This window comes from Littorina saxatilis, linkage group LG10 (assembly GCF_037325665.1).
Source record: "Littorina saxatilis isolate snail1 linkage group LG10, US_GU_Lsax_2.0, whole genome shotgun sequence".
Taxonomy (NCBI): Eukaryota; Metazoa; Mollusca; class Gastropoda; order Littorinimorpha; family Littorinidae; genus Littorina; species Littorina saxatilis.
This window is the reverse complement of record NC_090254.1, coordinates 27,593,596-27,600,369: the sequence shown is the minus strand read 5'-3', so window position 1 is coordinate 27,600,369 and position 6,774 is coordinate 27,593,596. Positions and strand designations below refer to the sequence as shown.

General features: G+C 41.8%; 1 protein-coding gene across 2 annotated transcripts in view; it reads right to left on the bottom strand.

Annotated features, from left to right (window-relative positions):
* LOC138978530 (ATP-dependent translocase ABCB1-like) overlaps positions 1-2,394 on the bottom strand; it is a 50,666-nt gene extending 48,272 nt beyond the window's left edge. Inside the window, exon 1 of one of the 2 annotated variants that reach the window (XM_070351265.1) lies at positions 2,130-2,394. The gene's annotated coding sequence lies outside the window, so the exon portion shown is untranslated. Of the gene's footprint in view, positions 1-1,791; positions 2,044-2,129 lie in introns of those variants that run through there. The other variant, XM_070351266.1, reaches the window with a different exon arrangement.
* Positions 2,395-6,774: the final 4,380 nt, after the last annotated feature.

Here is a 6,774-nt window from a genome sequence, read left to right as displayed (position 1 = left end):
GTTGTTTTTATGTGGATTTTTTTTTAGATAAATGAAAAAACCCATTTAGGGTCGGCGGGAAAAAATAGGGTCGGTCGGGTTACCCTAAACCGAGGGCCCCAAAGGGGGGGTATCATCACGATCACGGGAAGGGAAATTTTAGCTTTCACGATCACAGTTACCTTGATTTTTGTTTTCACGATCACAAACACCTGACGAATAGAGGATCATAGAGTGATACAGCTGTGAAAAATGTCCGTTGAAAATAAAATGCTTTGCAATAATGCCCATCACGATCACGAAAACAAATCACGAAAACGATCACGAGACTTGATTTTTTTGTCATCACGGATCACGGGCAAAGTCCCATCACGATCACAGAAATGGAAATTTCGGCAATCACGGTCACAGAAAGGTCAAAAAACGCCAATCTAATTTAAAATTCGATTTTAAACCCTTTGGGGCCCTCTAAACCAACACATATGTTTGTTTGGCCCTATTGTAAGTCAGGGTATGTACGCCTGTGTCAGCAACTCGCCAACTGCACGGTCTCAACTAGCACTGGTGTTAATCAGTGTTGCTATTATCTTGACACTACAGGATAAAGGTTACCTAGAGCATAAACCAACTCATGCCCCCTTGTGGATCCTTAATATATGTGGGCAAAAATCCCTATTGTAAGTCAGGGTATGCACGCATGTGTCAGCAACTGCAGGGTCTCCACTGGGGTCAATCAGTGTTGCTATTATCTTGACACTACAGGATAAGGGTTACCTAGAGCATAAATCAACTCATGTCCCCTTATGGATCCCTAATATCTGTGGTCAAAGATCCCCTTCAGGTTTGTATGGGGTCAGTTGGCTAAAGGTGAAGTCTCGATACATTTCATTTTTTCATTTTCATTTTCATTACTTTATTGTCCCATCGCTGGGAAATTCGGGTCGCTTCCTCCCAGTGGAAAGCTAGCAGCAACGGAGTCGCGCTACCCAGGTGTCTGCGTGTTTAGGTGTATTCAGCCACCTGCACTTATGGCAGAATGACCAAGGTCTTTTACGTGCCATTGTGATGACACGGGGGTGGGACATGGCTTCCGTCTCTGGGTCTGCACATAAAGTTGACCCGTGTCCGTCCTGGCCCGAATTCGAACCAGCGACCTTCCGATCACAAGTCCAGTGCTCTACCAACTGAGCTACCGCGGTCTGAGCTACTGTACCCGGCCGCTACTCATCGAAGTTGTCACAGTCTGTAGTGTCGTGCAGTCAATGTAGCTTGACCGTATTGTACAAAGCCCGTTATCTCTGAGCGACCCTTGAAATCCCTTGGTCTCTTGAAACACCATGTTCGGCGTTGAGCTTTGTGTCATAGTTTTTATAAGCAGCCATTCAGTTTTGATAACATTTTCTGGCGAGTTCAAGCCCAAGGGACATTCACTGTGCTGCAATTTAGACACACCTGCTATGATAATTTTTAAAAGTGCCGGTCGTAACTAGGCCTAATTAATCAAGTCAATTTATGATAAACTGGGGAATAGTTTTTTTTATAATATACAAACACCTCTGCATCGGAGTCCGCCCTGATTCTGGGAGAGAAACTAATGCACTCAGCACAGGCCCATGTAACCCCCTGTTCCGCATTGTAGGGGGAATACAACAACTTGAATTAAAAAAATATATATAATATGAGAGAGAGAGAGAGAGAGAGAGAGAGAGAGAGAGAGAGAGAGAGAGAGAGAGAGAGAGAGAGAGAGAGAGAGAGAGAGACAGCGGACAGACAGACAGAGACAGAAAGAAAGACAGACAGACTATTTCTCACTTTCTTGGTAGATCAGCTTGTTTGTTGACAGTGATCGACTTCTTGGGCGTTTGAAGTTTGGCCATCAAACGACCAACATTACTCCTCCAACGACAATTGATGTCTTGATTTTGTACAGTAGCCTATATAGGGGGCCTACTGAGTGCTTTTCGGAGTTTGTGCCAGAGGATACGTGCCACTTTAGGCTTACTGAAAATCGACCACCATAACTGTTTATTGTGAAAGGCTACAACCTTATATAGACCTTGACAATTGACAAGCCTTTCGTGTTTGTACAAACATGTGCACCGTTATGCCGCTCAGGCTGATAACAAAAACACGTTCTCTTCGCTACTTACCTGTTGTTCCCAAAGGACAAAGCTAGCCGTAGCGGCTGTGACAGAATGCAATGGCCTTATCAGTGAGGACCACGACGCACTGAGCACACAGAGTCCTTCTCCTGCGACTGACTCCGTTTTAAAAAATCACTCCAACGCCACAGTTACACCACACAGTGCAACACACATATGCACAATAACTCGCCGAATGGAATATATATATATATACTAAATACGAACACTGGTGATAACAAGTAAGATACTAGGGCACATTCGTCGTTCATGTTCACGGATCTTCGACCGCGGTGAGAGAACGAGCAGTACATATGTACCCTAACTCCACCTCTCTTTCTCTCTCTCTCTCTCTCTCTCTCTCTCTCTCTCTCTCTCTCTCTCTCTCTCTTTCTCTCTCTCCCCTCACTCCCCTCTCAATAAAAATAAGAGGCACTTAACTGTCCATTAAAATGGGTACCTTACAGGGGCGGATCACATCATTTTGTAGGGGGCGGGGGGGGGGGGGGGTCCAAATTTCTTTTAGTGATAATTCGACGACGCGAAGCGTTTAGTTGAGGGTGCGAATCGTTCGAAACCTCATAGGGGTACGGGGGTATGCCCCCCCCCCCCCCCCCGGACATGTTGATTAAAAACAAAGAAAATGGAGCAATCTGAGCCAAGAAACTTCAGTAAATGTAAGAAGACAAATTTGGATCAAAATAACGGCAATTGACCGATCTGGTGCAACCTCAGCCAACAAATTACCCAACTACTTTCCGAAACAGTCACTTAGAAGACTTGAAAACGACGTTAAACACCAAATAAAGAAAGAAAGAAAGACTTAGAAGACAAAGGCCGGCATGCCCCCCCCGCCCCTCCCCCCGAAAAACTCCGATAAAAATCAAGGAAAATGGAGTAATCTGAGCATCAGTTTTTCTTGATTGAAATGTTTTTAATTTTTTTAGGCTGGGGGGGGGGGGGGGGGGCGGAAACCCCGGAAATGGAAATGTCTCTCTCTCTCTCTCTCTCTCTCGCTAACGCACACACACACACACCCAAACACACTGACTGGCACACACACTCACACACACACACACACACATACACACACACACACACACAGCAAATTAAAATGATTTAGGCAATTGATTGCAGGGACGGATCAGTTCATTTTATGGGGGGGGGGGGGGTTCCAAAAGTATATTGTGAAGATATGGGTGTGAAGGCGCGAAGGGCCTAGCATGCCCCCGGACCCCCCCCCCCCCCCTACCCAGTGAGTATACCTATCCTTAGCGGATTATGACATTTTTCAGTTATTCTGCAGAAAAACCAAAATGCTGGAGAAAAACTGTCTTGATCTGTCTTTTCTGCAGCATTTCTGGATAATGTCATCTTTCGCCGAAGCAGCGTTTTTTTCTGCAGCAAAACATTTTACTGCAGTAAAATTGAAATCAAGAATGCTGCAGTAAAACGGTGCTGTTGTTTTACTGCAGAAAACCTGTTTTTATTTTTTCTGCAGCATTTTGTACTGGCTCTTGGCGGATTATGACATTATTCAGTTATTCTGCAGAAAAACAGAAATGCTGGAGAAAAACTGTCTTTTCTGCAGCATTTCTGCATAATGTCATCTTTCGCGAGAGCAACGTTTTTTTCTGCAGTAAAACAGTTTTACTGCAGTAAAATTGAAATCAAGAATGCTGCAGTAAAACGGTGATGTTGTTTTACTGCAGAAAAACTGTTTACACTTTTTCTTCAGCATTTTGGCATTATTCAGTTATTCTGCAGAAAAACAGAAATGCTGGAGAAAAACTCTTTCTGCAGCATTTCTGCATAATGTCATCTTTCGCCGAAGCAACGGGCTTTTCTGGAGTAAAATTGAAATCAAGAATGCTGCAGTAAAACGGTGCTGTTGTTTTACTGCAGAAAACCTGTTTACACTTTTTCTGCAGAATTTTGTACTGGCTCATTATAATGTTGGAGCACGCGAGCCCCCCTCTGTCGAGAGATGGACTCATCCAGAATTACCAATAGTTGTGCTACACGCCTTCTGATTGGTACACTGCGGAACAAACTATTATACTATCCCAGGGGGCGACGAATACAAACGCTACTTTACAAGGTCGTTCGTTTTTCTCCAGAAAAACTGTGACAGACTATTCTGCAGTAAAACAACATCACCTGCAGCATTCTTGATTTCAATTTTACTGCAGGAAAACTGTTTTACTGCAGAAAAAAAAACCGTTGCTCTCGCGAAAGATGACATTATTCAGAAATGCTGCAGAAAAGACAGTTTTTCTGCAGCATTTCTGTTTTTCTGCAGAATAACTGAATAATGCCAAAATGCTGAAGAAAAAGTGTAAACAGTTTTTCTCCAGCAAAACAACATCTCCGTTTTACTGCAGCATTCTTGATTTTAATTTTACTGCAGTAAAACTGTTTTACTGCAGAAAAAAACGTTGCTCTCGCGAAAGATGACATTATGCAGAAATGCTGCAGAAAAGAACGGTTTTTCTCCAGCATTTCTTTTTTTCTGCAGAATAACTGAATAAAGTCATCATCCGCCAAGGATAGGTTTCTGCATAGCGCCCGTTCCTTTGAACGGTCGATCTCCACCGCTCTAGTTCGTATGACTCGCAGCCGTTTGTTGCGTTTTAGATTCAGAGGACACAATAACGTGCTATTGCAGATAAGCTTAGGGGACGGTGGGGCAGGTTGGGACACTTTTTGGCTTTCGTCTCGTAGTTCAAATACAGGAAGAAAAAAACACAATATAAATAGTTCAAAATAAACTTTAATCATTCAAGAACTTAATAAGAAAGAACAAGTCGCGTAAGGCGAAAATACAATATTTAGTCAAGTAGCTGTCGAACTCACAGAACGCAATGCCATTTTTCAGCAAGACCGTATACTCGTAGCATCGTCAGTCCACCGCTCATGGAAATTGACAAGAAGAGCGGGGTAGTAGTTGCGTTAAGAAGGATAGCACGCTTTTCTGTACCTCTCTTTGTTTTAACTTTCTGAGCGTGTTTTTAATCCAAACATATCATATCTATATCATGGAATCAGGAACCGACAAGGAATAAGATGAAAGTGTTTTTAAATTGATTTGGACAATTTAATTTTGATAATAATTTTTATATATTTAATTTTCAGAGCTTGTTTTTAATCGGAATATAACATATTTATATGTTTTTGGAATCAGCAAATGATGGAGAATAAGATAAACGTAAATTTGGATCGTTTTATAAATTTTTATTTTTTTTTACAATTTTCCGATTTTTAATGACCAAAGTCATTAATTAATTTTTAAGCCACCAAGCTGAAATGCAATACCGAAGTCCGGGCTTCGTCGAAGATTACCTGACCAAAATTTCAACCAATTTGGTTGAAAAATGAGGGCGTGACAGTGCCGCCTCAACTTTCACGAAAAGCCGGATATGACGTCATCAAAGACATTTATAAAAAAAATGAAAAAAACGTTCGGGGATTTCATACCCAGGAACTCTCATGTCAAATTTCATAAAGATCGGTCCAGTAGTTTAGTCTGAATCGCTCTACACACACACACACACACACACACACACACAGACACACACAGACACACAGACACACACACACACACACACGCACATACACCACGACCCTCGTTTCGATTCCCCCTCGATGTTAAAATATTTAGTCAAAACTTGACTAAATATAAAAAGGTACATTTTTACGTCATTTTCTTTGAGTAATTAACAGTTAAAGACACCAACTGCAGCTGACCCAACCTGCCCCACTTTGGGGCAGGTTGGGTCACACCTTGGGGCAGGTTAGGTCAATAACTGCAAACATATGTTTGGACAGATAGAATATTGATGTGAAATTGTTTCAAAATCAACACTAAACAATTATGTTATTTCAATTTAAATTAAAGTACATCATAATAGTTTTTTAACATCCATAGAAGGCGGGCATTTAAAAAAAAGAATTATTTGTATCAGCTGACATACTGTAAAAATTACCATAAATCATACCTGAAAAGAAAATCAATGCAATGCAGTGTTTGCAGTTATGATATTGAATGATGCAGTGCCTGAATGATCGATGCCACAAAATATCATTATGCCTACTGTTTGGCTGAACTGACAGTCAGTGTGAGGAGTGGATACAGTGGCCCAACCTGCCCCACCCAACCTACCCCACCATGTGTACTTTCGAAGTTTCAATCGCTGCTCATCATTGACAAGCAGCTGACAATTTAAGCTACTGTGAAGAAATAGCTGCTTAATTTCTGAACAAGTCACAACTAACAATATCAACGATGAACAGTCACTAAATCAGTTCAAAAAGTTTCAAGGAGTCAAAAATTTACTTATGTTGTCGAAACGAGAGGCGTATTCCAGACTGCGTTGATCCACACGCGTTGCACCGGTCAAATTTCGCGCCAACAAAAGTTCCGGTTATTCAAAAACAAGCAACGGAAAGAAAACGGAAGAAATATTACGTCTTTGAGCATTTTGTAGGGCTGACTCAACCTGCCCCACGGCCCAACCTGCCCCACCGTCCCCTACACCAAATAAAGAAAGAAAGAAAGTTTGTACAAATAAACTTATCCGTTCTCTGCTAAACATTCCGAGACTAATGCACAACTTAGCCCACGAAATCTGGGATATATTCACAAAACTACTAG